Source organism: Lissotriton vulgaris, chromosome 1_1, assembly GCF_964263255.1.
Source record: "Lissotriton vulgaris chromosome 1_1, aLisVul1.2, whole genome shotgun sequence".
Lineage (NCBI taxonomy): Eukaryota > Metazoa > Chordata > Amphibia > Caudata > Salamandridae > Lissotriton > Lissotriton vulgaris.
Window position 1 is genome coordinate 1305582891 of NC_141685.1, and position 26229 is coordinate 1305609119.

The window sequence follows — 26229 nt, forward strand, 5'->3', positions numbered from 1 at the left end:
GGGGTAAAAATTACTATTCTAACTCCAGGGGGGTGCAACAGTAGGGTAAGGGTTGGATAGTGTAGGGGTAAAAATTACTATTCTTACTCCAGGGGGTGCAACAGTAGGGTAAGTGTTGGATAGTGTAGGGGTAAACATTACTATTCTAACTCTAGGGGGTGCAACAGTAGGGTAAGTGTTGGATAGTGTAGGGGTAAAATGACTATTCTAACTCCAGGGGTTGCAACAGTAGGGTAAGTGTTGGATAGTGTAGGGGTAAAAATTGCTATTCTAACTCCAGGGGGTGCAACAGTAGGGTAAGTGTTGGACAGTGTAAGGGTAAAAATTCCTATTCTAACTCCAGCGGGGTGCAACAGTAGGGTAAGTGTTGGATAGTGTAAGGGTACTATGCGTTGTAATGGTATGCGTTGTAATGGTATGCGTTGTAATGACTGTGTTGTAATGACATGCGTTGTAGTGGTATGTGTTGTAGTGTCATGCGTTGTAATGGTTGCATTGTAATGGCATGCATTGTAATGGATGTTGCGTTGTAAAAGTTTCGTTGTAATGGTAGTGCGTTGAAAAAGTTGCGTTGTAAAGGTTGTTTCCCATGTAGGGTATTAACCGTGCCACAGAGATCCAACTTTCTGGGGTGAGGCCTTCACTACTGGCTGGGTGTGAAGAAACAGACGAGTGAACTAGCGCACTGCGTTACTATACTCATGAGAACACACAAGATGAGTTATCAACATGACATCACCTGCCCACCATAAATGTGCTAACATTCATGCCCTGCATCATCATACTAGCACAAGCATATACTGGCACACAGCAGATGATCTTGGGTAAAATTACCTAGCTATACAGCATATTGCGCACCACAAATAACATGTGCAAATCTGACCCCAAGCAATGAAAATTTAGGAGGTCATCATGATGTTGGGTGGACTGCCACTGAGAGGCCGTCCGTGGTGGCCCATCTGACATCCTGGGAATCGGTCCGACTTCTGAATTACAATACTGACAGTCGGAGCGCAGAGGTCACGGGGTAGGACCGCCGTCTCCGACAGGATCAAAGAACCCATCGGTTAAAGTTATCTGAAGCAACTATAACTCATGTCCTAAGGTAACTGTAACTCACGACCCTGTCATGCCGAGTTTTCTCTCATCAATAATTTCACTGCAGATATGGCAGTAATATTATAAAAGATATGATTGATAGAAGATGTCATGAGTGATATAATATCCACTCCTATACCCACCTACTCACATACCCACACAGACAGTCTCACACCTAATCACAGACCCACACATCCAATCACAAACCCACTCACAGGCCCTTGCAGGCACTGACAGACCCATTCACAAAGCAACACAGGCACTCACAGACCCATTCACAGACCTATGCATGTACTCACACACACATTTACAAACCCATATAGGCACTCAGAGAGCCATTCAAACAACCACATAGGCACTCACAAAACAACTTATAGACTCACACAACCACTCACACACTCCCTCTCAGATCCACACAGGCACTCTCATACTCACTGACAGAACCACACAGTCACTCACAGACCCACTGACAGAGCTACATAGGCACTCACACACCCACTCAGAAATCTATGCAGGCACTGACAGACCTACTCACACACCCACATAGGTACTCACAGACCTAAGCAGGTAGTCACCCATTTACCCATGCATCCACTTGCAATTCCACTTAGAGACCCACAGAGGCACACTCACGAACCACACACACACACACACACTTACAATTCTATTCTGACACTTTCCTACTCTCTCAGAGTCCCCCACAGGCAGTCACACAGCCACCCACAGATAAGCATGGGCGGAAAATCCGTTACGCTCGCGGATTTTGCGGATTTTCGGTAAATTCGCAATCCGCGAGATTCGCGAATTTCCCGCAAAATCCACAAATTCGCACGCAGCGGATTTTTTTTCTTTGCGGTGTAAGTTCGCAATTGCAAACATGTAGGTGCGGCGGGCAGCAACAATCTCACACTCGCGAAATTACAAAAATTGCAATTCCGCACAAGAAATCTACTAGCAAGCAGCATAGACCTTCTGAAAATGATTATTTATATCAGAATAACTCCTCAGGTTGACATTTGCCTGCACTTTTTTAGATTTGAGGCCTTTTGATTTTCTTTGGATAACTTTTGGATTAGAAATCAACTTTCTCATATAAGCTTGGTGGGGTATTAAAGTTGCTGTAATGCTGCTCTGCAGAAAAACGAGTTTTGAAAAAAGTGAAAGCAGGTTCAAAAGTTCAAACTCATCATTAGTAACCGTTCCCTGTAGTGCTTCCTGACAAGGGCCCCTTCAAAGTTCAGTTGCTAGTTGCAACAATTGTTCAGTTGCTAGTTGCAACAATTGTATGACCCTGCTCGGACCCTCACAGCAGGCTCATAGAATAGCTACAAGTTGGCCACAAAGGTCCTGGAAAAAAAAATTGCACTGCAACAGAAAGCAAATTACAGATAAGGATGCAGATGCCAGATTGGAATTTTAAAACAGTGACACATTAATAAATCAACCCCAAATTAATTCATGTCAGTTGAAGCAGGCAGGTGTGCTTGCTTTTTCCCCCCATAATCTACAGTGATGATGAACCACAGGGTGGCATAAGGCATTGATGTACCAGAGGGTGGCATGGGTAAAACAGAGGGTGGCAGGGGTGAAACAGAGGGTGCTGGGAACCTATGATGATGAACCAGACGTAGAAACAACATAATCGTGACCGTTGCGAGCCGACATGTAAGTTCGCGATTTCGAACTGTTACGAAACCCTCGCGAACTGTCAGAAATCCTTGCGAACTGGCAGAAATCCTTGCGAACACAAAAAAAAAATCCGCAAATTCGCGAGAATTCGCGGATTTTGCGGATTGCGAGTTCGCAAATTCGCAAAATTCGCGAACGCCAGATTCGCAAAATTCGCCCATGCTTACTCACAGAGCTATGAAGGTACTAAGAGACCCACTCACAGACCAACTCATCTATTCACACACCCACTCACATACCTATTCAGGCACGCATAGAGACAGTCATACACCCATGCAGATACTCACACACCTACTCACAATCTCACTTATACACCCACTTACAGGACCACACAGACACTCGCACACCCACTCACCGAGTAATGAAGGCACTAAGAGACCCACTCACACAGCCACAAAGAAACTCACACACCCATTCACAGACTCAGACAGACACTTATACACCCACTCACAGACCCACTCGGACATGTGCTCAGAGAGTCACTCATATACTCACTGACAGGCTCACTGAGACACTCACACACCCACTCACAGATGTACCCCACACTCATATACACACTCACAGACCCATATACTCTCACACCCTTTCACAGACCCACTCAGCCACTCAAACATCCACTCACAGACCCATACATCCACTCACAGACTCATACAGCCACTCACACAACCAGTCACGGATCCATAAATGCTCTCACACACCCAAACACACACTCACAGACCCATACACATATGCTTCAGACCCACTCAGACACCAACTCACAGACCCATGCAGACACACACATCCACTCACAGACCCACACATACACTCACACACCCTCTCACATACCCACACAACCATTTGCACACCCACTCACAGACCCATACATCTACTCATACACCCACTCACAGACCCATACAGCTACTCACACACCAACTCACTGACCTATACAGCCACTCATGAACCCACACTCAAAGGTTATAGGTTACAGTTAGGAAATACAATTAAAAAAACCTTCAAAATTCACAAAAAAAACAAAGGTTACAGGGACATTATCGTTGAGAAATAACATTTAAAAGACATAGAAATTCACTGAAAAAACAATGGTTACAGGGACATTATAGTTAGGAAATAAAACTTAAAAGACCTCAGAAAGAGTGAAAAGCAGTGGTTAACAAACCTTTCTGATGTGAATGGCAGTGGCTTATGAAAACCTTGCAAAAATCATTACTCTTGTTTTCTTGATTAGATTTTTGTTGTTTTGGTGTCTATATAAAGATAAAAATATATTATTTTTAGAAACTGGAGTGGCATTTATATTGTGTTGTGTAACGTTTTTATCAGTACCAAAACAGTCAATAAGTAAAAATCACTTGCGTTAAGCCTGCCTGCTCTGTGCCAAAGCTACCCAGGTCTAAGCCAAGGTTTGATTTAAAGAAACCTAGCTGGAACTGATACAGAATAGTAACATTATTACTTGGTGACCAAGAAGTTAAGGCACCTCTCTTATGGTGGCACTGCATCAATGGCATTTGACAAGCCAAGTACAGACTTTAATCTAAATCGTCGAGGCAGGAGCTAGCAAGCTTCTGAAGGAACTGGGGTAGTCTGGGCTAGAATAGGAAAAGGAAGGCTTAACTCCGGTGAATCAGCTGGGTCACTGAGCAGTTTATCATGCTCATCTCCCACCGAGTGAGAAAATCAGAAGGTAATGTTGTGAGAGGAGGAGTTAGAGGGGTTTGCATGCAGTAGAGCTCCTAGACAACAGTTCTTATATCTGAATACTGCTGATGAAACTTGTGTGAAGAGGAAGACAAGACAAGGACGTTGACTGTAGACCTGTTGTTCTTAAAACATCGACCTTCTCTCCAAATTGCAGTTCACCATCAAAGTGCACTTCTGAGAGCTAACCTCAACATCTCCCAAACATACAGTGGAGGACTCATAAGCAGGGCAGCCATACCCAAAGACCAAGTCACGGTGTCCACAGAATCAAAGTCATCTCTTTTCTGTTTTTCAAAAAACAGGAAACTAATTACCATGGAACCCTGGAAGTTTTCTCCCAGGATGGTGGTGGTTGGCGGGTATGGGGATAATTTTTTTATTGTTTTCAGCTCAGGACCGCCAGTTTCCCTGCAAAACCCGAACTGAAAAAACGGATATTGCTCTAAACAGGGTGGAAGGTCTGATGCTCCTGCACCGATGGCCCAACTTTATTAGTGTAGTGAATTCACCAACAAAGCCAGCAGAGGCATCACTATTGGAAACATGATGGTCCACCTGACTCAAAATAGAGCATGCAGACCATCAGTTTAGCAGGATGAGTACTCTGCCACGTTTGTGGCGGAGTGCCTTGTCCACCAAACTCTAAATCAGGCCATTAACCTTTTCCATGCGTCGGACGGCCAAGGGTCGTCCGATCTGCCATTTACAGTTTTCTGCTGCACAGGCTAGAACATATAAAGAATACATTCCAATAGTAAAAAAAACCACATGAAATGTATATTAGTCGCTTTATGTTTCGTCCTTTTAATTCTTTTTCTCTTTCTTCCACTCCCTTGTGCCATCGCGTTTCGTCGTGTGCGGGTATAACCCTTACGACTTCCTCAGGGCTGGAAGCAATACATAAAACTCTGTATTACATATACAATTAGGCAAGTGTTGTTTCCTTAAGCCCAAACAGTGCACCAAATTGAGTGCGGGGAGTAATAGAACATGTGCACCATACATAAATATGAAGCGTAACAGTAATTAAATTACATGGGGTTCTAAAGACACCCTCTGTGTTTGTATATCATATAGTGCTGCATTCCACCAACAAGATACCCCATGAATAATACATTCAAAAAATATAAATAACCACATTGTATCTTAATCAATTGTACCTTCTGAATCTTTAGCTGAGTATACCCTGTAATGACATGAATTCATGTGATAACCATTAGCCATGAAGCTGCGGAGACATGAATCCACACTACAAGATGCTAGTCATACTTGCATAACAACCACGACCATCCCTTACCTAAAATTGTCGTTCAGCAAAATTCCCTGATCAGATCTTCTTAATTTGATATTTTGTGGCTATTGTAACCATCCCCTGTAAGACAAAAATAAATTATCACTATTTAGACAACTTGAAAAAAAATTCTATGAAGCAAATTCTTTTCCTATGACCTCAGCATAATACAAACAATGTCCATGTGACTAGCCACTAGATCTTATTCAATAACCTCTCAAAATGCAAAATTCAAGGTGAACAACTATTCAGTCCACCATATTTATCTATGTACCTGGTTCCAGCTCAGATTCATTCGGCTTGTGTATAAAATAGCCATTATTTACTAAAACATCCACCAGTGATTATTAGACACTTACTATTCGATGTGTTCACTCCAACGAGAAATCGATCCTCCCAAAATTCAACAGTGTTCTCCAATAAGGAACGTTTATTAATCAAGTCCAACAGGTTCTGCCCACGTATCAGATTCGGCCGCACCCTGGCGGAATGACCGCCACGGCAAAGCGGCTAATGTTGATAGGCAGTGTTGGACTTGGCCCTTATGGCAGGTTCACCCCTAATCTTTTTTTCTTTTAATATGTGATCTGTGTTAGTGATTTTTGGTCTCTGCGCACTTTTTCCCTGTGTCCCAGAGTAAAGTGCGTGAGTGTAGTAAAGCTGGCCTGCCCTCCCATAGGAATGCATGGGGAATGTGTGTGTCCATGTTAATTCCTGATGCGTGGGGAGTGCAGGCTCGAGTTTGGTATGTGCGGACTCGTGTGATTGAATGCTTCGCAAGGATGTATGTGGCATGATTGTGTCTTGTGCGGAAGTGCCACTTCTAGGAGTTGGCATATTAGTGTAAAATGTGTCTGGCGTGTGATTGGCTGGAGCTGACTGGTGAGCCTGGCTGGGGAGGAGTGCACCTGGGTCCTGTATAGGGCTGGGTTTTCCCCACACAATGCTTGCTCCGCCCCCAGTGGTGCGACTGACGATCCTAGCCCTGCCAGTGAATAGAGTGAGGGTCTGAGCACATCAAGGGTGCTCCAAGACCAGCTGTGACTGGTTTTTCCCCTCACCCTGAAGTAAGACAAAGGATTTACATGTATAAAAAGGGACTGTGTCCCCATGAATGTTGTCATGTTCCAGGATCCTGCCTGAGGGGTCTGCTGCTGTTGCTGGGGCTAGGAGGACCGCCACTTGGATTGTCTCCCTGCCTGGAGACCCAGTGAGCTGGCTCTGGGCCCAGCCTTGCCCCCCTGCCTGCCTAAAAGAACTTCTGTGCTGGTCCCTGGCCTTTTGGGACCCCAGCACCTGGAATCGCTTGCATTTTGGTTCTAGTGCTGAGAGCACTTTACTTTTAACCCCTAGCGCCTGAAACGCTGTAGTCCGCCTCTAGCGCTGAGGAGTGCTTTATCTTACTCATAGCGCTGGGCGCGCTTGTATCTTTCCCCCGAGCGCTCAGCAGCGCTTTTATGCCACTTCCGAGTGCCCACCTCGGTTTATCCTTCATTTAAAAGAAGAGCCGGTGCCCACCCGGCCTTTGCCCCGAATCTCTGCCTCAAGCACCGGGACCGAGAGAGTGCAGCCGCTGACGAAAACCTGGGAGCCGCCCCGCCATTGGTTAAGGCCGCGGGAGGCTCGCTGGGCGACTCGCGCTGCGATTGGCCGCCTGCCTGAGAGACAGGAAGCACTGCAGGACCCGGCGCACCGTTCGCTCCACACCGGAGCACAGAAGAAACCCCGCGTGCAGCCGCCGCCCCAAGACTGGAGACCAGCGGAAACTTCCTCAAGCCCCAGGAGAAGCCGGTGAGTGGGGCTGCTGTTCCTGTGTGGTGGAGGGGGCGTCGGGGCGCACTGTCGGTGCCCGCCCCTCCTGCCGGTGCTAGCCTTGACTGTCGGCCACATAAAAGGGGGGCATAGTTGTTCCTTTTTGAGCCGCAGAGGCTCTTGTTGGCCTTAATTCCTTTTTGAGTCCCCCGGGAGGGACTCCCACTATCCGAGGGGCACAGTGTATTCCGAGTCCCCGAGCGGGACTCCGACGTCCGGGGCACATCTGCAGAGCCCCGAGAGGCTCAGGGGCATTCCTGTTTTCAAGCCCACGAGGCTCCACGCCTGCATCTTGAGTATTTAGGGCCAGAGAGGCCCAGCGCGCACATTCGTATTTACGAGCCCAGAGAGGCTCGAGTGCCAGTTCTTTGTTCCGAGCCAGAGAGGCTCACAGCCCATATTTGTTTTACGAGCCCAGAGAGGCTCGAGGTGCCATTACTTTGCAGAGCCCAGCAAGGCTCTTGGGGGGCAGTTAGTTGGTCAGAGCCCCGAGGCTCCCACGCTGTGTTTCGCCCCACCATTGTTCTTTAGCCCACAAGGCTACAACATTGGCCCATCAGTATTTTCAACTGCCCAGCACTTCGTGGGCAGTTGCCACGTTTAGGTTTGTTCTTTGTTGCCTGCGCAGCCTGCCCTGACATTTTGGACTAAGGGCATTTCAGCCCTTGCGAGGCCAGTTGGCCTGGGGGACAGTTCTAGTGTTGTGCCATGTGCACCTTTCACATTTATGGTTTATCTGCTAATATGATTCGTGCGCATTGATGATTTAGTTGCTAATGTGACTTCCTGCGCAATTGTTATTACCTTTGCTAAATGTGACCTGCTTAGGTGATTGTTTATGGTTCTTTACCGTTGCTAAATGTGACCTGCTTAGGTGATTGTTTTATGTTTCTTTACCTTTGCTAAATGTGACCTGCTTAGGTGATTGTTTTATGCTTCTTTCCCTTTGCTAAATGTGACCTGCTTAGGTGATTGTTTTGCCTTCTATAGGTCCTGATAATAAGGTCCTAGTTCCCTGCGTGATATTCCTAAGGTGGTTATGGTTGCGTAGGAGGTATTTACCCTTTACCAGTACTTACTGGTTGTGTGCTACATGTACTATTCTAATGCTACAGTTATTATAGGTTCTATGTGCTAAGTGTTATACCTACAAGTATTATTATTACTACCAAGTGCTAATTACAACAAGTACTAATTCTAAAAAGTGCATACCCCTGACAGTGGTCCATGTGGCCCTGTCCTGTACACAATCCCCTTGTAAATTCTGCCCGTGCCTGTTGGCACATTGTAAAGTGTGTGTTTATCTAATGTGTTTTGCTATAATACAAAGGCTATTTTTATATAACCTTGTGTGGAGTTTCCTTTGTGGTGGGCCTTGGGTGTTGTTGCTGGGTGCGCGCTCAAACGCTTTACATATCGCCTCCGAGATTAGCCTTGCTGCTCGCGTCACGTTACCTAGAGGGTGAGCAGGGGTTATCTTGGTGTGCAACTCCCTTGCCCTGACTTAGAAATGGTGATCTCTGACTGACTTTGGCGCGAGCCTTGGCCAGCCAGGGATCCCGTTTCTAACATTGGTGGCAAGCGGTGCGGATTGGACTTGCGTTTGCGCTGTACCACAGTGGCGACAGGCCGCACTACAAAACTCTACATTTTTAGATAACCACATTTTGGGGATTATTGTTTTTTTTAGGTGAAGTCCAGTATTGATTCTCCTGAAAGGTGTCATTTTGAAATTGTGTCCAGTACATTTGTTCCCCGCCCTGCTCCCAGATTGGTACGTGTGTCGCTTATGGTCAGGTTGAGAAATCAGGGGTGGTAGAAAATACCTTACGAGGGGGGGGGGGGTTGTGAATGAATGGTGTGTTACACTGGACAAAGGAGTGCAAGTTCTCTGAGATAGGGAGCTTGCTGAATTGTGTTGTAATTGTGTGCAGTACCCTTGTTCCTCGCCCTGCTCCCAGATTGGTACCTGTGTCGCTTATGGTCAGGTTGAGAAATCAGGGGTGGTAGAAACTGCCTTACCGAGGGGGGGTGTGTGTGAATGAGTGGAGTTTTACACTGAACAGAGGAGTGTGAGTTCCCATAGATAGGGAGCTTGCTGAATTTTTGTAATTGTGTACTCCTGTTATGCTCAGACCCCCAGGTTCCCTGTGTCAAACTTTTCTTGAGAACGTCCGCCAAAATGGAACCTGCTTTTGATCTCTGTGGTCTTTTTAGATACAGTAGGTTAGAGCTGGTCAGATTCTGTGAAAAGGGAGGCATAGAGGTGAGTGAGTCGGAAACTCAGTCCCAGCTTAGGGACATGATCCTATGGCAAAAGGATCAGTGGGATCGTGAGCACAGTGTGATAGATAGGGCCCGGGACGCACGCCATGAGGGTGGTGAGTCTGAGGGGAGCCCTGAAGAGTACGAAGTTGATGAAGATGACAGTGAATTGGCACCAGCAGATAGCGAGGATCCCATAGGTAGGGAGTCCCTTGCTGGGTCCTGTGTCAGTACCAGCGCCCCATGCCTTGTCCTGTCCCCAGAGGAGTGGGAAGTTAGGGAGAAAGAAAGGGAGTATCAGCTAACAATGGAAAAGCTCAGGTTAGATCATGCCCAGGCTATGGCGCAGCTGGGTGTTAAGAAGCAACAGCTAGAGATTGAGAGGGTCTTAGTGCAGGAGAGGATACAGGAGTAGAGAAGGGCCATCATTTGAGAGAGAGCAGCCCTAGAGGATAGATTATCCCCTGCACACAGTTTTAATTTTCTGGACCCCCCAGGGAGGGTTGAGTCCATTAGTAGCAGCTTTTTAAATTTCAGTGTAGAAAGTCCCACTCCCAGTTCCCAACGTATGGTGCCTGTTTCCCCAGAAGAGGAGTTCAGGTTGCAGTTCAGGAGACTTAGGAAACTGTCTCACCAGTCTTGGGAAGACTTTGAGGATGAATGTTGTGGAGCTCTGTTTGATTGGGAAAAGGCTCACGTGAAAGACGAGTCTAATGGATTGTTCAGCATGGTTGCCACAGAGCACCTGCTCAGTTATTGTTCACCAGGGTTGCGCCAGCACCTGTTGAGGTTTGGATCCTTTAGTCCATGTGAGCTTGCAGCGGAAGCAGACCGCTGGGAAAGTGCGAGAGGTTTTCTGGAGTCACTAGTGAGTGATTCCAACAATAGTGGGTCAGGTGTCCTCTAGCCCAGCGTGGTGGAGGAGGGTCAGAATAGCCCAGCTAGGTCCCAGTATAGTGAGGAGGGTGTAGGGGCTTACTGCCTGTCTTAGTGGAGCGGGAGTGAGTGTGAGACCGAGAGTCCCCAGACGCCCGAAGCCCTGCCTCAGAGCCTGGATGGTTTCTTTAGGGAACACCAGGTTGGGGACCTAGGCTTTCCTGTTAGTCTACTTGAGGGAGATCTCCTAGTGTGTAGAGGACCTGGAGCATCCATAAGCGGAGCTTCTATGGTTCTAGAGTCTGGCAGTACTGCTCCGGTAGGGAGAGTACAGGAGTCCAGCGAAAGGAGTGATTGGGGAATAGTATGTGAGCCCCCAGAAGTCCTGGAGTGCCAGGCAGTGATTCCACCAAAGGTTTTAGACCGGAGGTTGGGAGACCAGGTTCAGGATTCGCCTGACCTGAAGGGTGGGACTACTGTAATCAGTGTCCTGACCAGTTCTTCCTCCAGAGGTACTGCCCCGGTTGGGAGGGAGCAGGACTCTGGAAGGGGTTGCAGAGGGTGGGGAGCCCACCTCTACCCCGGTGCAACCTGAGGGGTTAAACCCCAGGTTGGGAGAATGGTGTTCTGAGTGGACCACTCTCAGGAGGAGGAGGAACCCTAGAAGAAGAGGTAGGGGGAGGAGAGCCTTCCCTGAGACTCCTGGTCCACCTGAGGTTGTAGACCCTAGGCTGGAGAACCAGTGGCAGTCTAGCCCTGTCTTGCAGACAGGAAGAGTGGAGAATGGCTACTATGTGCCAGGGGTTACTACCCCCCACTTTGTGAGTAGGCAGGATCCAGTGTAACCTGGGTGGCCTAGGGCCTGGTCCTGGCCGAGGACAGCTGGAGAGTACCAGTGGGATAGCCCAGTTAGTCCCTACAGTAGTTTTAGAAAGAACCCCAGGGGTTCACGGTGGTGTAGAACACAAGGGTGTCCCTGCAGTTGCGGGCCCGCGTCCGTGTTTTATCGCCCCAAGCAGGGAAGCCCATCACGGTGGTGATTGGTCTGCCCTGCGTTTTGGCTGGAAGGGGGTTGTGTTGGACTTGGCCCTTATGGCAGGTTCACCCCTAATCTTTTTTTCTTTTAATATGTGATCTGTGTTAGTGATTTTTGGTCTCTGCGCACTTTTTCCCTGTGTCCCAGAGTAAAGTGCATGCGTGTAGTAAAGCTGGCCTGCCCTCCCATAGGAATGCATGGGGAATGTGTGTGTCCATGTTAATTCCTGATGCGTGGGGAGTGCAGGCTCGAGTTTGGTATGTGCGGACTCGTGTGATTGAATGCTTCACAATGATGTATGTGGCATGATTGTGTCTTGTGCGAAAGTGCCACTTCTAGGAGTTAGCATATTAGTGTAAAATGTGTCTGGCGTGTGATTGGCTGGAGCTGGCTGGTGAGCCTGGCTCCAGGAGTCTGGATGGGTCTGCCCGGTGGTGAGTGTGGAGATTAGCATGCTGATGGCTGGGGAGGAGTGCACCTGGGTCCTGTACAGGGCTGGGTTTTCCCCACACAATGCTGGCTCCGCCCCCTGTGGTGCGACTGACGATCCTAGCCCTGCCAGTGAATAGAGTGAGGGGCTGAGCACATCAAGGGTGCTCCCAGACCAGCTGTGACTGGTTTTTCCCCTCACCCTGAAGTAAGACAAAGGATTTACATGTATAGAAAGGGACTGTGTCCCCAATAATGTTGTTCTGTTCCAGGATCCTGCCTGAGGGGGCTGCTGCTGTTGCTGGGGCCAGGAGGACCGCCACTTGGATTGTCGCCCTAACTGGAGACCCAGTGAGCTGGCTCTGGGCCCAGCCTTGCCCCCCTGCCTGCCTAAAAGAACTTCTGTGCTGGTCCCTGGCATTTTGGGACCCCAGCGCCTGGAAGCGCTTGCATTTTGCTTCTAGCGCTGAGAGCGCTTTACTTTTAACCCCTAGCGCCTGAAACGCTGTAGTCCGCCTCCAGCGCTGAGGAGTGCTTTATCTTACTCATAGCGCTGGGCGCGCTTGTATCTTTCCCCCGAGCGCTCAGCAGCGCTTTTATGCCACTTCCGAGTGCCCACCTCGGTTTATCCTTCATTTAAAAGAAGAGCCGGTGCCCACCCGGCCTTTGCCCCGAATCTCCGCCTCAAGCACCGGGACCGAGAGAGTGCAGCCGCTGATGTCACCCGGGGAGCCGCGTCGTCATTGGTTAAGGCCGCAGGAGGCTCGCTGGGCGACTCGCGCTGCGATTGGCCGCCTGCCTGAGAGGCAGGAAGGACTGCAGGACCCGGCGCACCGTTCGCTCCGCACCGGAGCACAGAAGAAACCCCGTGTGCAACCGCCGCCCCAAGACTGGAGACCAGCGGAAACTTCCTCAAGCCCCAGGAGAAGCCGGTGAGTGGGGCTGCTGTTCCGGTGTGGTGGAGGGAGCATCGGGGCGCACTGTCGGTGCCCGCCACTCCTGCCGGTGCTAGCCTTGACTGTCGGCCACATAAAAGGGGGGCATAGTTGTTCCTTTTTGAGCTGCAGAGGCTCTTGTTGGCCTTAATTCTTTTTTGAGTCCCACGGGAGGGACTCCCACGATCCGAGGGGCACAGTGCATTCTGAGTCCCCGAGTGGGACTCTGACGTCCGGGGCACATCTGCAGAGCACCGAGAGGCTCAGGGGCATTCCTGTTTTCAAGCCCACGAGGCTCCACGCCCGCATCTTGTGTATTTAGGGCCAGAGAGGCCCAGCGCGCACATTCGTATTTACGAGCCCAGAGAGGCTCGAGTGCCAGTTCTTTGTTCCGAGCCAGAGAGGCTAACAGCCCATATTTGTTTTACGAGCCCAGAGAGGCTCGAGATGCCATTACTTTGCAGAGCCCAGCGAGGATCTTGAGGGGCAGTTGGTTGGTCAGAGCCGAGACTCCCACGCTGTGTTTTGCCCCACCATTGTTCTTGAGCCCACAAGGCTCCAACGTTGGCCCATCAGTATTTTCAACTGCCTAGCACTTCGTGGGCAGTTGCCACGTTTAGGTTTGTTCTTTGCTGCCTGCACAGCCTGCCCTGACATTTTTGACTAAGGGCATTTCAGTCCTTGCGAGGCCAGTTGGCCTGGGGGACAGTTCTAGTGTTGTGCCATGTGCACCTTGCGCATTTATGGTTTATCTGCTAATATGATTCTTGCGCATTGATGATTTAGTTGCTAATGTGACTTCCTGCGCAATTGTTATTACCTTTGCTAAATGTGACCTGCTTAGGTGATTGTTTATGGTTCTTTACCTTTGCTAAATGTGACCTGCTTAGGTGATTGTTTTATGTTTCTGTACCTTTGCTAAATGTGACCTGCTTAGGTGATTGTTTTATGCTTCTTTCCGTTTGCTAAATGTGACCTGCTTAGGTGATTGTTTTGCCTTCTATAGGTCCTGATAATAAGGTCCTAGTTCCCTGCGTGATTTTCCTAAGGTGGTTAGGGTTGCATCGGAGGTATTTACCCTTTACCAGCACCTTGCGCATTTATGGTTTATCTGCTAATATGATTCTTACGCATTGATGATTTAGTTGCTAATGTGACTTCCTGCGCAATTGTTATTACCTTTGCTAAATGTGATCTGCTTAGGTGATTGTTTATGGTTCTTTACCTTTGCTAAATGTGACCTGCTTAGGTGATTGTTTTATGCTTCTTTCCCTTTGCTAAATTTGACCTGTTTAGGTGATTGTTTTGCCTTCTATAGGTCCTCATAATAAAGTCCTAGTTCCCTGCGTGATTTTCCTAATGTGGTTAGGGTTGCGTAAGAGGTATTTACCCTTTACCAGTACTTACTGGTTGTGTGCTACATGTATTATTCTGATGCTACAGTTATTATAGGTTCTGTGTGCTAAGTGTTATACCTGCAAGTATTATTATTACGACCAAGTGCTAATTACAACAAGTACTAATTCTAAAAAGTGCATACCCCTGAGAGTGGTCCATGTGGCCCTGTCCTGTACATAATCCCCTTGTAAATTCTGCCCGTGCCTGTTGGCACATTGTAAAGTGTGTGTTTATCTAATGTGTTTTGCTATAATACAAAGGCTATTTTTACATAACCTTGTGTGGAGTTTCCTTTGTGGTGGGCCTTGGGTGTTGTTGCTGGGTGCGCGCGCAAACGCTTTACACATCGCCTCCGAGATTAGCCTTGCTGCTCGCGTCACGTTACCTAGAGGGTGAGCAGGGGTTATCTTGGTGTGTAACTCCCTTGCCCTGACTTAGACATGGTGATCTCTGACTGACTTTGGCGCGAGCCTTGGCCAGCCAGGGATCCCGTTTCTAACAGGCAGTCTGCCGTTTCTGAGTTTAATCCTCACAGTCCTTCAGTTTCTGGTTTAAACCTTTTTTTTTTTTTTTTGCAAAACCTTTATTGATCTTTTACAAAAGTACATCATTATTGGCCTACAACCCTGGGGCCGGCCTCAAAACTATAATAATACTGACGCAGGTCAGATATACTTTTCCATATGGATGTTTACGTTGGTTATACAAGTCATCAATGATATCGTCTCATATATAACAATATTGTCAAACGTTTTGCACTTTTTTTTCCTTTTTACAACTGGAATCAAAGAAATTAACCCATAACTCAAACTTAGAGACCTAATCATAATGTGTTTTATGTTCCATACTTCTTTGAGTTACCACCCTTGTGGATTCAGAAATGGTGATAGTTTTGTGGTGCAGCGGACCATGTCTGACATCCATCGACTCACTCACAGATATTAAACTAGCTAATCTAGCCTTACACTTCCCTCTCGACATCCTCTTCCAATGTGAGGAGATAATCTGTTAGATAGCACCAAAAGTCTTTAGATCTGGATTTCCCTGGCAACTCTTCCTCATACGTCATAAGCTTGTCTCTGCAGCTGGGCATATCTTGCAACCATCTGGAAACCTTAGGTACTTTTCTACTGTGCCAACATTGTGCCACCTGTCGTTTGGCCAATAATAGCGAAACCGCACAGAACTTTCGTTTAGTGGATTTTAGGTGTGGAATTAGCCCCAGTAGGCAAACCTGTATTGTGCACTCCAGTTCAGTACCCAACATAACGGAGAGGGTTCTGCTTACTTCTCCCCAGTATTCCTGTACTTTTATGCAGTTCCACGCTAAATGTGGAAAATCTGCGTTGTCTAGGCCGCATCTCTTGCATCTATCTTCCATTTGACCATCAAATTTACACATCCGTGCGGGTGTATAATATGCTTGGTGGAGGAATTTATAGTGAATGATTCTTAGGTTTCCGTTCGGAGTAAGGATCTGTGTTAGTGCACATACTTGCGCCCGTTCCTGGTCTGTTAGTGGTTCTATTAATACCCTGTCCCATCGTGCTTTGGCCCGTCCCGTGTCGTGCGGTATTTCCTCCTGTGCTTTGGAGTATAATCTGGATACCATGTGAGATATGTCTGATGTTGTAATAACCATTTGCAGTGTGTTCAGGCTTTGAGGTTCAGTAGGAAACGCCGGATACAAGTCTTTCAAAGCACTCTTCAGCCTGTGATATGTGAATAGAAACATAGGTGACGTATTCTGAATATATGTAAGCTCTGTAATTTCCAGAAATTCACCCTCGTTGAATAAATCTCCCATTTTGTCAATCCCCGCCTGTTGCAGCAGTGTCATACCCACTTTTTCCCCGGTTACTGATAATTCTTGGTGGTGATGCAGTGGCATTGCGGGTGCATATAGCTGTCTCTTATGTGCTAAGTGAGCTAGTTTTTGCCAGGCTCTAACCGTCGTATCTACCGAGTTGATGTCTCTCGCATGCAGTGGTTGTCTGGTGTGGGATACAATTGCTGTCAGTGGAATCGGAGCTGCGTCATCACTTTCGATAGCTGTGTGGGAGAGATATGGTACTTTGTGGTACCAATAGGCCGCATATTGCGCCTGTGCGCACAGGAAATATAGCAGAAAGTCTGTCACTCCAAAGTCTCCACGCGCGTAAGGAAGACACAATGTCTGAAGGTCTATACAGGCTTGTTTGCCTGCCCATGTGAGTTTCAACACTAGTGTTTTTGTACGGCGAAATACTTCGGCAGGGGGCGTGATGGGGATATTGTTAAAAAGATAGAGCAGTTTAGGCAGTATGTTCATTTTAACTATCGCAATGCGATCTGCAAGTGACAACAGCAATTGAACCCACCTTTGCACTTTATCCTCCAGTTTAGAGATCACTGCCCCATAATTTGATCTAATTACCTCCACCGGGTCTCTGTGATATAGCACCCCCAAATAGCGGATGGGGTCACTTTGCCATTCTAACGGAAATTCCGTCGCAAACGGTGTTGCCGTGTCCATGAGTGGGATAATCAAAGACTTAGACCAGTTTATCGCTAGCCCCGAATGGCCTCCAAATTTGATATATTCTCTCATTAATTCATTTAAATGTGTCTCTGGATCGCGGACGTATAAGAGCATGTTGTCAGCGTATAGAGATATGTGTAGAGGTCTAGCGTTGAAACGGAGGGCCGATGCTTTGTAGTTTTGTCTGATTATGCAAGCTAAGGGTTCGAGCGCCAAAGCAAACAGCAAGGGTGATCGTGGGCACCCCTGTCTGGTGCCTCGCTCAATTGCAAACGTGTTAGAGATATACCCGTTGACACGTACCCTAGCACATGGGTTGGTGTATATCAGTGTCACCCACTGGATGAACCTTTTAGGAAAGCCCATCCTCTGCAGCACTGCAATCAGGTATCTCCATTCTATGGAATCAAAAGCCTTGGCGGCGTTGAGTAACACCGCCGCCGCTTTTGTAGTGGGTTGTAAATAGTGTGATAACGCAAAGAGTGATTGAGTGTTGTGTGATGTTGATCGTGTGGGGATGATTCCTGTCTGGTCCGGTAACACCAATTTCATCATCAATGGTGTTAGGCGGACTGCTAGTAGTTTCGCTAGAATTTTGGAGTCCGTATTTATGAGTGACAGCGGTCTATAGGAATCACATTTTTCCGGGTCTTTGGAGGGTTTGAGGAGAGCTATTATTACAGCCTCTCGTAGTGTGGGAGGTAGTTCTTTCTGGTCGAACGCTGCCCCAAACATGCCCACTAAGTGTGGAGCAAGAAGATCTACATATTGCTTGTAGAATTCATTGGTGTACCCATCCGGGCCCGGCGCTTTACCGTTGGGTAGGGTCTTAATTACATCAGTAACTTCTTCCACTGAGATTGGCATTGCTAAGTACTCTCTATGTCCGTCCGATAGCCACCCTATTGCTACATCATCCAGATATTGGAGAATTTATTCCCCTGGTGCAGTCGGTTGCGATTTGTATAGTGAGGAATATGTGTCTACAAAGCTTTGCAATATGCTCTCAGCCTGTGTGTGTATCTTACCATCATCCGATTGGATCCGTAGCACAGTCGAGTGACTCTTGCCTTCACATATTTTATGTGCTAGTATCCTGCCTGGCCTACCCCCTTCTCCAAATGTTTTTGCAGTGTGTGTTCGGTCTAAATACTTAATTTCATTATCGATGAATGTTTGGTGCTCTGAGTGTACCTGTCGCAGCTCAGCTAACAAGACGGTATCCTGTGTGGCTTCAAACTCTGTCTCAAGCTCTCTCATGCATTTTTCACGTCGTTTTATCTGATGTCGGACGTCTTTTAGTATTCCAATGGTAGTTGTAATACAGACCTCCCTTATACTGGCTTTAAAAGCCTCCCAAAGAAGTACCGGGTCCTCCACCACCGGTTCGTTAATGTGAAGATATTCTTTGATCGCTTTTTTTATCGTATCATCATATACATTATCAGTAAGTGCACGTGAATTGAAACACCAGTGAAATGGGGGTGGAGTGTAGTGTGGAATTGTCAGTTGTAGTAGCACTGGATTGTGGTCTGATAAAGTGGGTGGTAATACGCTCACCTGCGTTGTCCATAAAGCAATGTTAGTAGTGCCCAGCCAGTAGTCAAGGCGTGACCAGCTATTGTGGATCGCTGATATGTGAGTGGCCCCCGGCGTATTTGTGTTCCTCTGTCGCCATATATCTGTTAGTGAGATGTCCTGTACCATATGCATCAGTTTGGTTATAGCTTGTCTATGTTGTTCTACAGAATGTATAGATCTATCGACCCCATCCGTTATCGTAACATTCCAGTCTCCCCCACATATAATATTGGTGTTAGTGAATGTTTGTAACTGGCCCCATATCTCTTGAAAGAATTCTGGCGCGTCTATATTTGGACCATATACATTAAGAAGCGTTACACTCTGACCTCTCAATGTGCCGGACACTATTACGTATCTCCCATTAGGGTCTTGTATCTCACGATGTATCTTAAAGTTCACCCCTTTTCTTACTAGGGTGATCACCCCCCTTGAATACAATGAGTACGTGGCAGCGTAAGTTGCTTCTGCCCATCTTTTACCTATGTGTAGCTGTGTATTTGGTGCAATATGAATCTCCTGCAGTATGGCTATATCGATATTCCATCTGTTCAAATAGGCAAACACTTGTCTGATTTTACGCGGTTGCGTGAGACCTCTAATATTCCACGTTAGTAATTTTAAGCGTGTTCTGTTTGCATCTGTTGTGTCTTGGGTCATCTATAAGGCCCTGTTCTCCTACAAATTAACGATCTGTGGTACATTCTTAGCCTAGTATGACATGTAGTGTCAAGCAGCCCGACACTGTCCCACCACATCATTTCAAACATCACCACAACATCTATAGCGATTGGTCTCTGAACATAAACTTTACCCTTAGCCTCCAACCCCCCACCCACTCCAGCAAACCCAACCTGCCGAAGCCATTTGCCCTCGGAATAGATACCCATAAACTAGAGCGAATTAGAACAAACTTTGTGGGGAGTACCCTTGGGAGGTCCGCCTGGGGCACAACTCAGAGCCCAATCTAATGGGCGTGGACGGCTTTACTACAAATGTGTTCACCCATGTTTGTTGGATCTGTCTCTGCAGTCCCCCCACCTCCCCCACCGCAAACCATTAAACAGTACTATTGTCATTAGATCAATGGATCGACACGTTGCGACCCCTTCCTGGTGAGAACATTTTGCTGTGACTTTTCTAGCAGCGTATGTCAGTTACAGGCACGTCGCTGGTACTCCTCTTAGTCTTGTACTTGGACCATTCACATCAATATCCTCACCCATTGAGTGGGGAACGGCAGTCGTGCACTCAATTTAGGAGTACTCAGAGACCCTAGGCAAAGTCATTGTGTCTATAGTTCGTGTATTTCACGGTTGTTCCACAATCTAGGGCCCTCCGTTACGCAGCACGGTTCCCCACACCCTTCACCACTTATGTAAATCAACGTAACTGGTCTGTGTAGACCGATTGATTCTACCTCTCAACCCAAGCAGTATGTGTCACAGACCCTCGTGCTGGGGATTAACTGTGGTCCTTTAATTTAGACTTAAATGTGGCCCCGTTCCTATCAAAAGGAGAGTCGTCTATCCAAGGCCATGTCCTTTCAGAACCCTGTGCACCCTACATCGTGTTCTAGAAAGAGGTGAAGTCTTACCATAAGTTCGTTGAGTTCTACTCCCCCTCTCATTCATTACCGTCTGAGTCTGTGTGATGATCATCCCGCGCCCTTTGTTTGTTGTGATGTATCACCTTCTTCACAAATTCTTGAGCTGCCTTTGGGGACGGTAACACCACTGCCTTGTCTTCCCATGTTACGCGTAGTCTCGCCGGGTATAACATGGAGTATCCCACGTTGAGTTCTCTCAGTTTTGACTTTACCGATGCATATTCTTTCCTCGCTTGTTGTACCGCCACTGTATGATCCGGATAGAACTCCAACGTGTTCCCCTGATGTGTGATCTTCCCTTTCTCTCGCGCCAGCCGTAGAATTGCGTCTCTGTCACGGTAATTCAGGATTCTTGCCACTATTGGACGTGGCGTCGCACCCGGTCGTGGTCTGGGCACTAGGGATCTATGGGCTCTTTCGACAATGAAAATGTGGGAGAGGGCCTCCGATCCAAAAATGTCTTTGCACAGTTGCTCAATGTAAACCTCCATTTTACCTGTGTTGGTTGACTCTGGCAGGCCAGTAATACGTATATTGTTTCTTCTGGATCGTGCTTCCAACTCCTCCTCCTTCGCTTTAATCACTTCTAGGACTCGTTCCATGCCCGTGCATTTGCTAGTCGTAGCGTGCGACTCATCCTCTACTGATGATATCCTGTCTTCAGCAGTTTCAAGTCTTTCGCCATGTTTCTCGAGCTTGTCGGGCATACCGTCCATCCTGCATGTTAGATTGTCCAGTTTACCGTTGATATCCTGTACATTCGCCTGTATTGACATTAATATCTTTTCCATATTTGAGGTATTTTCCATCGTCGACTCCCCTTCTCCCTCAGCCGTTTGTTCTGTACTTTTTGGCGCCTTCTTACTTTCAAATGAGATCTTTTGTTGTTGTTTATCTGGCTTGCCCATTGTAGGAGCCTCCGACAGCTTCTTATCCGTCCGTTGTCGCGTGGATCTGGTTGTTCTGACCGTCGCCGCCGCCTCCGGTCCCTTTGCGGCAGTTATGGGGCACACCTTTGCCAAGTGGCACGCCAGCTCTCACCTTTGTCCTTTTTATTTTCGTTTGTTTTTGTTTTCGATCGGTGCCCCCTAATCTGATCGTTAGCTCCCCTTGGGCAAAGGCCTCGGCGTAGTAGTATAGTGCCACAACGCGGGCTGACTTTTGTTCTGCGGTCCTTGTGCCCTCACGCAGAACTAATACAGCAGATCTGCTTCCTTGCAGCGTATCTTTCTGTCATGAAATGTCGTTGTGGGCTGCGTGCATTCTGGGTCGTTGATCGTCCGACGATGTATCAGTTGTTTACTTTAAGACCGTGCATCCGTCACACCTTTCTTGTCCAGGAGTTCGTTCCCTGTGTCATGTGCCAATTGTAGATGGTGGGGCATTGATTCACGTGATTCTCTTTGTTATACTGGCCCTTGCACCCTGCAGTGTCTAAGATTTTTCAAAGAGAATTGACTCGTCATGCTGGGTGCCTATTTTACCTTGTTCGGACCCTGTGTGTGTTACTGAGTTAATATTCATATATGTGCGCCCATATGTAATAATTGTTCAGCCTTTCTGTGCACCCAGAAGTCGGTCCTCATCCGATAGCCCTCCTTTGGTGTGTGCTCGAGTGGTTCGATACCGGGAGACAGCTATTCAGTAAGGTGGCGCCAGATGCCCATGGGGTGGTGTTGTTCCTATGGCTGTCGGCGCTTCCCAGCCTCTGGCCTCTTGTGCAACACAGGCGCCGAGATTCCCGTGCTACCGCGCCTCTTTACACCAATCGTCCTTGCAAGCGCAGCTTCACTTCGCGGATTGTCACTTTTCGGCGCGGATAAAGCGCATACCTCCCGGTTCTCAGTGCGTTGATCCGAGCCCCTGTTATACGCCTCAGTTAGCCCTGCAAGCACTTTCCTCGGGTCAGATAAGCTTAGAATGTGTGCTTGCAGTGGGCGCCGCCATTTTGTTTTTTAGGGGCCGGAGTGTCTTAAAGGGGCCAGGTAGCTTCTCCGACATTGTCACTTGTCAGTTCCTTACTTTTTTCACCTCAGTCCTCAGCCGTGTTGGTGTACTGCACCTCCGATCCGTCTTTGCATTCGGTTTACGACGTGTAGGTCTACCAGTTACACGCTGTTTACACTTCCCTTCGTGATGTCGTCCGCCATCTTGATTCCGCGCTCCGAGCACTCACGCTACTTTCAAAGTTTTCTAGTGTAAATCCTGCTGTAATGGTCACCACAAGCGTCGCATTCGGTGCTGGGAATATTCATAACCACAATCCTTCGGTCTGCGGCGGTGACGGGGGGCCCCGGACCGGCTCAGACAGCGTTTCTTAAGCCGTCCGTCGGAGCTGCGTTCTTAATCAGCCATCCCGGTGTGCGCCCCCTAGTGCCTCCTGGTTTAAACCTTAAACTGCTACTCTTAAGTCAGCATTTAGCCAGACTCCTGCTTTTGGGTTTGCCCTTTGCTGACTTATATTATACCTCCGCCTCCCAATACTCATACTCTTCAGTTTTAAGCTCCTATTTTTACATATTTACTCTTTGGTCTTGACGTAATATGCCTTCAGTTTCTACCACACCCTTTAATAGCTAGAATCTAGTGTTTCGTCTCCATGAAATTGGTAACTTTTCCTTTCTTCCTTCTCACATCCGGCTTTGGTTACTTCTTTGGTCAATCACATCAAGATCTGAAATTCATCACCCCGAATGTAGATGTTCAAATCCAGTCATCTGGAGTATGAACATTTTATAGAATCCAATTAATCAGATAAACTTCATACTTACTCCTAGGAACTTACAAATAGCAAATAGCATGGCAAAATGTTTGCCCAAAAATACCCTATCTAATCCAGCAATGTCATATTCTTTCAAGCTTATCAACAGCACTTATGTTAAAAATATGAGCATCCTATGATCTGGGAAAATACAGTATCGTGAAAAATAGCATCTCCTGGGTATATTATAACTATTTTAGATACTACATAAATTAATTAGATATTTCAATCTCATATTGAAATGCATTATACGTTATAATCAATAAGTTGCATTTCGTGCCAGGCATAAAAGCAAGGCAAAATATAAATATTACATTTATCAATAACACCACAATGAATTTATAATTTGCAAAAAAAAGTCATAACAATTCTGCAAAGAGGCAAAACAAAAGTTAAAAGCAAGGCAAATCGCATTTTATTACAATCCTTATGTTTGTTAGTATTTGTCTCGCCAAGCAACAGAGCAGAGGGATAATAAGCCTTATGGCCCAGGACCTGTAAATATCTTTCGTATTCATTTCAGATCGTGAAAATGCATGCCCTGGACAATGTAAACAATTAGGAAATTCGTTTCTTCCTTAGAGAATTACACATTGAACAAAAAAAAGAAAAAGTGCATGTGTTTTTCAGTGAGAAAAAATTGGAACAATAAACACAGTAGTCCCTTAAAAAATTCTAGCCCTTGAAACCGTGTAGGTCAGAGGTTCTTAACCTTTTGGGTTTTGAGGACCCCCACTTAATCAGTACTGGAACCTTCGAACCCCAGTGAATCATTATTGGAATCTGTTTCTCACTGGAATCAGGGGACTGGCCTAAGCGTTTTCAATTATTTGAACCACAAAACAATACACAGATAATACAGAAACTAAGATTCCGCAAACAAGTACACAAATAAGAAAATATTTTTTTAATTCACGAACACATTTTAAGATAATCAAAATTTTACCTTTAGTGGAATATTGGAGCTTTTCTAAAGTCAATTGTGGCCACTCATCATCCATACTATGAGGCAATTTGACTGTTCCCACAATTCAATTTGAGGATTCTATTTTTCGCCTCTAATTTCTAATTCTTACACATATAAGAGTCTCTTAAAATTGTCAATATTACACTTTGTATCTTTGTTGGCATGCACTTTATTAATCTGTTAAAGTTATTTCACTTTCTAAGCAGTCACGGGCCCCCTGACTAGGCTGCGCGGACCCCAAGTGGTGTCCTGACCACAGGTTAAAAGTTGAGAACCACTGGTGCAGGTTGTAGGGTTGAGTTTCTAAGGGCTGAATCTATGTGCAGTGCTGTGTGCAATGGGCTGCAATATATTCCCTTCTCTCCCCACCCTTAAATGGATTGCAATTTCTAACACAGGGCTTCCCATTATGCCATAACTACTTCTCGTCGGGGGAAACGTTGCTGCCTGCTGTTGGTACGAGGGAGCATGTTGCCATATCTCCACCCTGAGACCGGACCCCCCGACCTGCCTCCCGCTGTCTCGCCGGTGTTAACAACTTACCGGCCCGACTGCCGAGCGGAGTGCGGGTAGGGGACCACAACACCCAGCAAGCCCTGCTGCCCACGTGTCATCTGACGGCGCCAGGCGGCGCATAAAGCTGCTGTAAGCCCCTGCCGAGTGGGGAAACGTTGTTGCCTGCTGTTGCTACGAGGGAGCCTGTTGCCATATCTCCACCCTGAGACTGGACCCCCCCACCTGCCTCCCGCTGTCTCGCCGGTTTCAACAACTTACGGGCCCGACCGCCGAGCGGAGTGCGGGTAGGGGACCACAACACCCAGCAAGCCCTGCTGCCCACGTGTCATCTGACGGCGCCAGGCGGCGCATAAAGCTGCTGTAAGCCCCTGCCGAGTGGGGAAACGTTGTTGCCTGCTGTTGCTACGAGGGAGCCTGTTGCCATATCTCCACCCTGAGACTGGACCCCCCCACCTGCCTCCCGCTGTCTCGCCGGTGTTAACAACTTACCGGCCCGACCGCCGAGCGGAGTGCGGGTAGGGGACCACAACACCCAGCAAGCCCTGCTTCTCACGTGTCATCTGACCGCGCCAGGCGGCGCATAAAGCTGCTGTAAGCCCCGCCTCGCGGGACGCCGGGCGAAGCCCAGGCAAAGGGCGGGCCCTCTAAGGCCCTCAAGAGGCCGAAAGAGACCGGGCTGGGCCACCCCCCTTGGCTTTGCCAAGACATCGGTAAAGGTAACCACTCTTCACGATTTAGTACGAACTTATACCGGCCAACTATAGAACTGATGGAGGCTAAAAGCAGAGCCACGGCCAAAAAGACCCCTATGCATACACGATCAACAACTAGGAAATTAACGCTGGTGCCAACCCCACTGCCTACTTTAACCGCAATTGACAGAATGTTACAACAAACAATTGGGGTTGTTGTCAATGCTATCGAAAATACCGAGAGACGCCTTTCATTACCACCTAGCTTGTGCCTGATAACCCCATCCTCACAAGAAGTAAATTTACCTGCAAACACCTCAATTGTAACAGCTTTATCACAGGACTCAATTCTATTACAATCCTATGCAGGCTTGCCAGGGAATGGGTTGAATCAAGTTGAAGCACCGCAACTGCCAGAATCCACTGTGTTTGCTGCCACGGAGAGTAGGTTGTCACTAACCCCGAATCTGCAAACTAAATGTAAATGTACATGTACTGGAATTTATATAGCGCAAATCACCGACCGGTTTCTAAGCGCTTGCTTAGGGAACCCATCCTGGTATTCCCCTGTGAGATAACCCCGGCAGGGTATCCACAAGGTGAAAGCCAGGCATCCCACCGCGAGGGGCTGTTGTGGAGATTAAGCAAGCTATTGCCCAGAGTCGCAGAGTGTGAACCCATGAATCAAGTAGGCACCGGAGCGAGAATTGTCGAGTCCATGGACATTTTAGGACTCAAGACCCCACCGAGCCGGGAATTGAACCCTGGTCCCGGGCTGACCTCTGCTTCCAGGTCTACCTCCTCTAACCAGTGAGCCACACTTCTCCACTAGCGAGATACCTCAACCATCAATAGTGAATGATGTGCCTAGTGGTACAGTGAAGCCAGATGGCTGTGGCACTAATGACATTATCCCAATAGTTGATTCATCTAACATTAGTCTGTTCAGTAGTGTGAGCGATCATGGATCCAACCGGCTTAAACACAAACCTGCTCATAGTAGGAAATTGTTGGTTGTAAATAGGCTGGGTAAGAGATATAGAAGTAAAAGA

General features: G+C 47.4%; 1 protein-coding gene across 1 annotated transcript in view; it reads left to right on the forward strand.

Moving 5' to 3' along the window:
• LOC147749046 (integrin beta-7-like) overlaps positions 1–26229 on the forward strand; it is a 396742-nt gene that overhangs the window by 285167 nt on the left and 85346 nt on the right. The gene's annotated exons all lie outside the window — the stretch shown is intronic.